Source organism: Gekko japonicus, unplaced genomic scaffold, assembly GCF_001447785.1.
Source record: "Gekko japonicus isolate JY-2015 unplaced genomic scaffold, Gekko_japonicus_V1.1 scaffold242, whole genome shotgun sequence".
In the NCBI taxonomy this organism is placed as follows: domain Eukaryota; kingdom Metazoa; phylum Chordata; class Lepidosauria; order Squamata; family Gekkonidae; genus Gekko; species Gekko japonicus.
In genome coordinates, this window is record NW_015159717.1 from 269,360 (window position 1) to 279,208 (window position 9,849).

A 9,849-nucleotide genomic window follows, 5' to 3' on the forward strand; every position below is an offset into this window, starting at 1 on the left:
GGCTTATAGGTCGGAGCAGAAGGGGACCAGCGACAGCGACGAGGGGTCGTCCAGCTCATGTGACAATAAGTTATGGGAACTGCTAGCGATGGACAAAATTACTGATTCAATCAGAAGGATGGAAGAACAATGGACATCTTCACATTTGCTTGCTAAATGGTCTCCTTTTATAGAATATACACAAACAAATGACTCCTCTCAAATAAGTCATATTCCAACTAAATACAAAGAAATACAAGTCGGTAATATTTACCTACATATTCGCCAGACATGATATAGGCCTCCAAGTTAAGTTATATACTTTGTCAACATTACTGTTTTTCGAACGCAGAAGTTAACAAGTTTCAGTTATTTAATTCATCACTATGTTTAAGTTTAAATTGATTTTTATTTATATTCATTTGCAACGCTGTTTGGTTTTAGTTTTGCTGATTGTATCAAAAACTTAATAAAAATGTTATTTAGAAAAAAAGAAACTTCCAAAACATGAGACTGGGTCAATCCTGGGAGTATATCTTGCTGATTTCAATATTTCTTTTCAAGTAATGTGCTCAGGATTGGGATGCAATTTAATGAATGCAATGGATGAAGGGGGAAAATTGCAAATCATTCACATAGAACTCACCAACAGAAACATGATAGCTAAAGCGATGTGAACTGATAAGATTCTTCAAAAATGCCATGCACTATTTTGGTTTCTTGCAGCTTTGGAATTACATTCACTGAATGTTTTACTTTCATTTCCATCCACAATTCATATCACAGTTTATATTACAAATTCTGTTTTGTGTGTAACTAGAGAAGTAATTTGAGAGTGCAGTAATCGGCTTCTGAACAGCACTCTTCTTTGTTTTTCTGAGCCCTTGTACAATTATGCATTACAGCTGGTCATAAACTCTGACAAAATACGGTTATAACCTTAATAGTGTTCATGTTTCATTCTTTTTATTCTTGACCATGAAATACAATGACAGTGTCTCTCTTTTCTAGTAACCAGCATTTGACCATATATGCATGAAATACCTGATTTCTACAATTGCCAAACCAAGCAGAGTTTCTGTTTGTGAAAGGCTGATGAAAGGCAAGGGCTTTTTTTAGTTCCCAAGGGGAAGCAGCACCAGGCTGTTGAAGCCTAAAGAGCAAGTATTCAATTGGCATCTTAAAGACTAATTAATTTATTGAGATCAGATCCCAGCTTCATCAGGTGCATGACAGTGTGACATGTTACAGGAACTGTGTATGTGTGTGTGTGTGTGTGGGGGGGAATTATTAGAAAGACAGGACAAAGGGACCAGTTTCCCAAGACATAGATGTGTTGGATTTAACTGGCCGTGGCTCAGTGGTAGAGCATTTTTTTGGCATGCATAAAGTTCCAGGTTTAGTTCCCTGCATCTCCAGTAAAAAGAATTGGGGTAATAGGTTTTGTGAAAGACCTCTACCCAAGACCCTGGAGAGCTGCTACCAGTCTGAGTAGACAACTCTGACACTGGTCTGATTCAAGGCAAGGCAGCTTCATGTGTTCAACTGTAGAACACAAATGAAGACAAGATCCTGTCAAAGGACCAATCAGATTTGGTGTACACCAGTCTCTTCTGCAGATAGATTAGCAAAGTAGGATGAATTGGAATAGAGTGTATAAACTTGTGAATAAGTTACGGACTGTGCAGCCCTAAGCAGGAAACTCTGCTTAGGACTGTACAGTCAGTAAGTTGGTACTTAAAGTTCCCCTCTGTTTCTTTACTGTCCCACTTCACTCCTGCTTTTGTGGAGGAATGGGAAGAGAAATGGCAGTGATTGTGGCTTCTGAGAACACAGCTACTCAGGTGGCCCTTGCTTACCAGACTTCTGGATAGAATCCAGGGAGCTGAATTTAACTTGCAAAGACTTACCAAACTTGCTTTTCAGCCATGGCCTTTTCTGTCAGGCAAAGCTATCTGGCTGTCTAAAAGGGTGGGAGGGAAGAGAGGAGCCCTCATAAAGTTGCTTTGAATGGAACCCACCTTCCCCACCAATGCATGGGGCAACTCTTTTGAATGGTGTCCCTTGAATGTTGCTCTTTCTGTCATATCCAAACCAGTGATAAGTTGTGAGTCGTAATGATGTCCCTCAACAATCTCAGCTGGCTGGCACAGACCTTTATCATGTAATTGGTTCACACATTCCCTCCCCCCACTTTGCAAAGCTCATTTCTAGTCACAGCTTTTTAAAAAACCTCCTGGACAATTTACTAATTTACTGCACTAACATCAAGCCAGAGTTGACTAGGTAGTTTATTTTTAGCTATATGTGTTCTGTTAGATGTTGTATAGTTCTCCATAGAGGGAACGCCATAAAAAGGATAAGCAAGCCCTAGTTATCTCTATCTTTTGACAATCTCCGGCTTACAAAGTGTCCCTCAGTGCTCCATCATTCAAGGGTGCTGATACAGCAAACAACTCCTCGTATTGCCTTGTGCTTAACTTGTGATCTGAAGTACTCAATACGCTTTTCCTCTCAGTGCTGCAGGACGTTTTATGGGAATACAGATGGATACAGTTTCAGAATGCTTTCAGGCTTTGACTAAATAATAAGGCTGCCTTCAAGGGGTCATACAAATAAAGGTCATTGGCTGCCTTGTTAGAGAATTGTTTCAGTATTTTTGGCTCTCTGTTGGTTATTAGGGATTGGATAAGCTTCCATTTTAGGCTTGTACCTCAAGTCAGAACGGATTATTGGTCCCTAGGTGAGTAGAAAGGAGAAAGTGCAGCTGCTCAAATTCTTCCTTTCACACAGTTATTAAAGACTTATTCATCCCATGGTGGCAGCCTTACCTAGCATACGCCCTATCCTTGATTTACTTCCCTATAAATGCTGTGAGACAGTCCTATTGTTATAAATGCAAATGTTTAGACTATATTGCACCCCTTACAGATACTAATTAGTTCAGCTATATCTCCAGGCAAATTTCTGAAAACCTGTCTAGTTTCACACAGTGCTGTTGTCCATATAGTTCGATAAAATATGGGCAGCCATGACAGATACCATTGTATCATCGTATTAATCTGGCCTTTCTAACAGGGAGGTTGGGATGATCTGAAGGGGCTGTGTAAAGATCAGTTCATCTTTTTTTGTTTTTTTCTAATTCATTATAAAACTCAAGGCTGCTTCTTACCAAACAGTTTGTACTTGAGTGTGTGCAGATATCAAAATATAAAATACCTGCATACTGCATCCATTATGAAGGACTGATGTGTAATTTAAATGCACAAATACAGTGAGAACTCACTTTTGAGTATGGCGAAAGTAAAGGTCTTTCAGGATTGATGTTATAAGTATGTATTTTATATTTGGTTATCCCTAACCAGGGACAAAATATATCTCATGAGAATCCACCATGAATTGCTATTTCTTAATTGCTGTTTCTCTGAGGAAGGAATAGTTAATCACTCTGAACTTTCTCTCCTCAATTTGTTTCCTTCAGTTTGATATAGAAAGAAGACTCTAGAAGCCACATATACTTACAGTAAGTACTGGTCTGTGAAGAAAGGCTTCTTACAGTCTTCTTTTATGGTATACTTGTGACTGAGTTTCATGTAGCACTGAGAATAACAATACATTTGCTATTTATATACTAGGAGCTTTTCACCAAAAGATGGCAATAGAATTCAGTGAAACAGGAGGCTGTGATGTCTGAAAGCTTCTAAACACTCCTTCCTGATTCTTCCACAGTCTTTGCTTAGGGAGTCCTTTAAACAAGACAACTGAACAATCTATATATCTAATTCTCAACAGTCCCCTCTGCCTGTGGATATTTATTTCTGCAAACAGAGGGCACATTCTCCCTCAACAAATTTTTCTACAGACTCGGGACTCCGTGGGTCTCTAGAAAAATCCAAAACGTTTTGAAAAACTCAGGGAGGGTTGAATTCCCCTCAATGCCTTTTGAAATGGCCACTGCAGGAATCTACTCCAGGCCCCACCACATTGACACTGAGAGAGAGAAAGAGAGATAATGAGTGGGGGAAGAAGGGAAGAAGCAAAAGCAGAACTGGAGCTGGGGATTGGGGAGGATTCCTCCTACAGTATGAAAGGCTAAATAGCAGGAGGACATCTGAGCTTCTTACCCCTACCTCTTTTGCTGTGGGCTCCACTGTCCTCTTAAAACTTTCAAGGAGGGGGGTTCTACCTGCTTCTCTCCCTCCACCAACTTGAGAAACACTGACTGGCTGAGAGTGAGAGAGAAAGACACACACACAGAGAGAAAGATAATGGGTGGGGGAATTGGAGAGGAAGCAATAGCAGAACTGGAGCTGGGATTGGGAAGGATTACTCACTGAGACTCACCCATCTCCAACCCTGTTTTTCCTGCAGTATGAATGGTTAAATAGCAGGGAGCGGTGGCGCAGGCAGTACAACGCCTGCAAGTAACATCAATAGCGAACAGCCATAACAGCTGTTCGAATCCCTACTGCGGCTGGAGTGAGCTCCTGGCCCCTGGCCCAGCTCCCGCCAACCCAGCGGCTCGAAAGTAATACAAGTAGAGAAATGGGTACCTGCCATAGTTGGCAGGGGGCACCCTCCTCCTGGTTCCGTGCCAGGAGTGTTGACAGCGGCAGTGGTGAGAAAGACGGCGGCGAAAGAACAATAGCGGCGGAACCGGGCGATCCAGGCGATGACCAGATCGGATGGAGGCGGAGTCAGGGCAACTTAACTGCGAAATGACGCAGCACGGCAGGAGCCCGAAGGGGACGTAAAGCCGGAAAGCTGCAGTCCAAAGCCATGTGTGCCGGAGGAAGAAGCCAGCAGAGCCTGCCGAGTTGGTCGCCAGCCTCCCAGACTCCAGGAACAACACCCGAAGCCTGCCGATGAGGAGGTAATATCCACAGGGTGCTGCTAGGTAATCCCCTCCCCGTGAATCTGTGGCCCTAGCTAGGTAAACAAACTACGAAAGTAGTACAGTGTAAACCGCTCTGAGACCCATTAGGGGTCATGGGCGGTATAGAAATTGGAAATGTAATGTAATGTAATGTAATAGCAGTGGGAAGTTTTAAAAGGACATCTGAGCCTGCAACTGCAAAGCCTTGGAAGCAGGAGAGAAGGATTGTTCTCACCCCAATCTCTTTAGCTGTGGGCTCTGCTGTTCTTTAAAAACATTCTCTCCAGCTTCTAACTGCTTCTCCCCTCCACCAGCTTGGGCACTGCTTCTTCCCACTGCTTCTCTCTTCTGACTAACTAGAAGCCAGAGGGAAGTTATAAAAGGACAGTTGAGGATTCATTAATGTATGGGTGGGCACAGTGACTGAGATGTAAGGGGCAGGTGGAAAGGAGGCAGGATTTCCTCCAACCACTGACACACCACCTTTAAAAACTTTCCTTAGCAACCCTGACAGACAAATAAACTGCCAAAGATAGCTGTGGTGCTGTGGGTGAATGTGGACTCATCTCTGGCTGAAGAAGACTGGAGCCCTGCAACCACACAATTCTCCACGGCAAGAGACTGAACAAGCAAAGGTGCTTCAGGCTGATTCATTGATAAACCAATAGCCATTTAAACAGCTGCTTTTGGCAAGGGCACTCAGAAGGAGAGTGGTAAAGGACACCTGTAGCACCTCAACTACCCAGTAAGGCAATCTTTGAAATCTCATCTTACATAAACAAAGTGATTGTGATTCCCAGGTAAATTCCTCTTTGAAGCCAACTTCAGTTGGCTGACTGACTATGCACAAGGGGACTGAGCAAGGCTAGATAGCTGTCTTTCCAATGTCAAATAAAGAAAAAGGGGGAAACAAAGGGGAAAAGGGAAAAGTGGGCTTCAACTGTCACTCCCTTCCCTTCACAGAAGGCTGTCACAGAGCTGCCTCCTCCCTTAAGAGGGCACCACTCAGAACAATTGAAAATCTTTGCCTTTTTTGTCAGAAACAACAATCCCTCATCAGTACCATACAGAACAATACAATGCCAAAAGTACCTCTCAAAAGAGGATTCCCTGCCAAAATGAGAAAATCCAAAAAGCTAACGGATTGGTTACTGCAAGAAAGCCATTTAAACAGTAACCAACTATACTATGAAAAAGACATTAACTTTAAAAACATGCAGAAAAAAATGCATTCATGCACAGCCAACAGAAATGGAGGCCCTGACTCACCCAACACCAACCCTATCAATAGGGTCATAGTTGTCCAAGGGAGTGGAGGTGCCCTGGCCAATATTTAGGGCACTGAGGTGCCCCCTAGCCATCTTTGGTGTCTGACAACTTGGGATTGCCTCTACGTGACTCCATCCCTCTGCGCAGTGACACATGGCTGTGAGAAGTGAGGTTCCGTGCAGCCTAGAGATTTCGAGAGTGGAGGGTGAAACACCTAAAAGTTTTTTTCCAAGTCACCCCTTTTAATATTGCTTTTGGGTGGAACAGAGGCAGCCCGGGATGAGGGTCAGCCATTATTTTTTCCTCTGATCTCACCACCACCTGGGTTCCAGAGAGTTGCAAGGGGTTGGGAGGGAGAGCATCTCTGCCCGGCTTTGTGCTCCCTTTTGCCCAGCGCTGGGGAGAGGTGCAGCCATTTGTCCATTTCCCTTATTCAGGGACTGGATATGCTTCTTCCACCCCCCAGCAGCAACTAGGCTGAGGGGCATTAGTCCAGCAGCCTTCAGGGGCAGTGTTTACTGCCATTGGGGGAAGCTGGGACTCTCACTGATTTGACACATGCATGGCAGCCTAGGGCCCAGCTACTGCATCTGCCACCCCCTTGCCTCTTGCACCCAGCAGTTTTCACCTGCCATCTGGGGGCCCCTGCTTTTCTTTGTGGTGTGTGGTGGCAGTCCTCGCAGGCAGCCAGGAGATTGTGATGTTGCTCCTAGCCCCAGGATGTGCAGTACTGCGAGGCCTATTGGCTTGACTTAGTTTGCAGAGGCACAGATGGAGCAGCTGGGGGTGAGACTCATTGAGGGGCACTTATATGTGGAGGGCTGCTCTCATTGAATAGGTAGCTAGTTAGGTGAGTTCAGGGTAGGGACAGATGGCATTTAGCTAGATGGCTAGGACAATGGGAAGTGAATTGGTATTAGTTAGGTGTTAGATGGGGTAGATAGGGATTCAATGGTAGAAGGAAAGGGTCATGACTCAGTGGCAAAGCATCTGCTTGGCAATTGCACTGAGAAGGTCCTAGGTTCAATCCCTGGCATCTTCAGTTAAAAGGATCAGGGAGTAGGTGATATGAAAGACCTCTGCCTGAGACCCTGGAGAGCCACTGCAAGTCTGAGTAGACAATACTGACTTTAATGGACTGATGGTCTGCTTCATGTGTTCATCCCAAGTAATTGAGAATTGGACATGACTATTCCAAAATAAAGGTAAATGTTTTTAGCAAGTGTAGGAGGGAAGCATTGGCCCCCATGGATGGACCCCAGGGTTCTTTAAACTTTGTAGGCTTCCAGCTAGAGTCTGGGGAAAAGGAAGTCCAGGAGACCTCCACTTTCTCTCAATTTTTCTATGGGCCTTGCTGTCCTGACCCTGGGAAAGAAGTCCAGGAGACCTCCACTTTCTCTCCATTTTTCACTTTTCTATGGGCCTTGCTGTCCTGACCCTGATGGACTAAGGGTTGGATAGCGAACTCATGGGTCATTATTTTGGGTTATGTTGTTAAGTTGCTGTATGGTCTGTTGGGTAATGGGCATAGCAATGGTATTTGGGGGGAAGAACCATGCTCACTGACTGTCCTTTTCAGTCCAGAGCAGCATGCCCCCAAAATGGTCTACGTGTCTGCCAACAGCAGCCTCCTCTTCAGCGACTCCTGCACAGGCCTCAAGGAAGAAGGTGCCTGCTCCTGCTCCCATAGCTGCCTCTCATCTTGCCCCCACGCCTGCCCCCTCTGGGCAGTGAGGAGCACAGACACCAGCCACCCCCATTGGGGTTGCCCTTCTGAATCTATTTACTTCCAGTGAAGTCAGGTAGGCTGCAGGTTTGTCAATGTTTTTAACACTCAAAATCATATTAAGGCATTGTAAACTGGAACTGTCCAATAGTCATTCTATATCTTGAATTCTCTGTTTAACAGAGGTGGTCCTACAAGTGGAGCCATGGGTCTACTGACAAGGGGAAGGTGCAGCAGATAGATATGGCTTCACGGTCACAGGAGGAGTCCAACAGTGACCATTTGTCCGGTGAGTCCTCCTTGGTGGACAGGTGACCTGAGACTGATTATTGGACTATGACTGCCCATGCTTTGGGCCTGCCAGACTGGGTAATACAGTGCAGGTGGGAAAGGTCGCACGCTGAGGGGGGCCCTGGGGATGTGTGGAGTGGTCAAGAGGGTTCAGACCCCTCCACAGTGGAGTCTACTTTCAGGGATGCAGAGGATTCTCTGGGGCTATAGCTCTCAAAGAAGCTCAGGGACAAGATTTTGGGTGGTTTTTACATTGACATTTTTACTTTGCTCAAGCTTGAAGGCAAAGAAGGGCATACTCGAAGAACAAAGAAGGAAGACAGAAAGGGCAAGAAGAGGGATACAGCTGAGTGTACTTTCACTAACTGGATGATTGGGTATCAGGTCTATATGGAGGTGGTGTCTACTACATACCCACATAGGGTCTGGCACCTCATTAATCACCTCAGCAACATGCTAAAAGCCAAGGTTTTAGTTGGAGATGTGGCTGCGATAGAATACGATGAGGCCTTTCAGAAAAGGGCATCTCATAATGCTAACACCAGGTAGGATTTATTGCATGACGAAACATGGTTGGTGGAGGTGGGGCCACGAAGAAGAAGAAGAAGAAGAAGAAGAAGAAGAAGAAGAAGAAGAAGAAGAAGAAGAAGAAGAAGAAGAAGAAGAAGAAGAAGAAGAAGAGGAGGAGGAGGAGATTGGATTAATACCCCGCCCTTCACTACCCAAAGGTGTCTCAGAGTTGCTTACAAACTCCTTTCCCTTCCCCTCCCCACAACAGACACCCTGTGAGGTAGGTGGGGCTGAGGGAGCTCTTGGACATATTAACAGGAAGCCAGACTCCTCTAGGTCAGGAAAATGGCAGTTCCAATGGGAGTCTGCATGCAGGTACTGCTGGGAGTTCAAGCAAGGCCATTGTTGGAGGGCTCACAGTAAGTTTGATCATAATTGCAAGCTGTGTTCAGGCTACCACCCTAAGATGTCTTTCATGGCAGCTGACCCTCCTCCAGTAGCATTGCAAGTAAGGCTGGGAGGCAGTGTTGCCTCCTCTTTGGGGAGTGCCCCCCAACAAGTGAAAATGTAGTATTTGAATGGGGTCTGGCCACCACCCCAATTAACTTGTATATCCTCCCCCCACTCCTGGAAACTTATTCCTGAAATACGCATCTTTTGATCAGGCGATAGGGTTGGTCTGGGCCAGCAGTTTTGGAGTCCTCATGGCAAAATGTGACATTCAGTCAGCCATTCACCTCCTGCCAGTTAACCCCAGGGGCTTCTGCCTTCCTGATTTCAAGTTTCAGGGGCTTTGGTGTTTTGACAAGGCCATGCCAATAGGATGCTCCATGGCCAGTGCAGCCTTCAAGACCTTCAGCACCTTTCCTGAGTGGGCTGTCAAGGTTAGGGCCTCTACCATGCACACCACTCACTTTTTGGATGATTTCCTATTCATCGGACCAGCAGGGGGAGTCTGCCTGTGGGGAGCACCTATCCACATTTCAGGCTTTGGCTGAGGAGTTGGGGGTACTATTGGCACAAGACAAGACTGAGGGACCCATGACATGTTTGACATATCTAGGCAAGAAAGAAGCATGATAAAGGCCAATACTAAAAACCTAGTATTAACTTACTATATTCAAAAATACATGTATTTATTAGAAAGACAGTTAAAAACATATTAGGGCCCAATGAAAGCCTTGTTACAAAGTGCAAG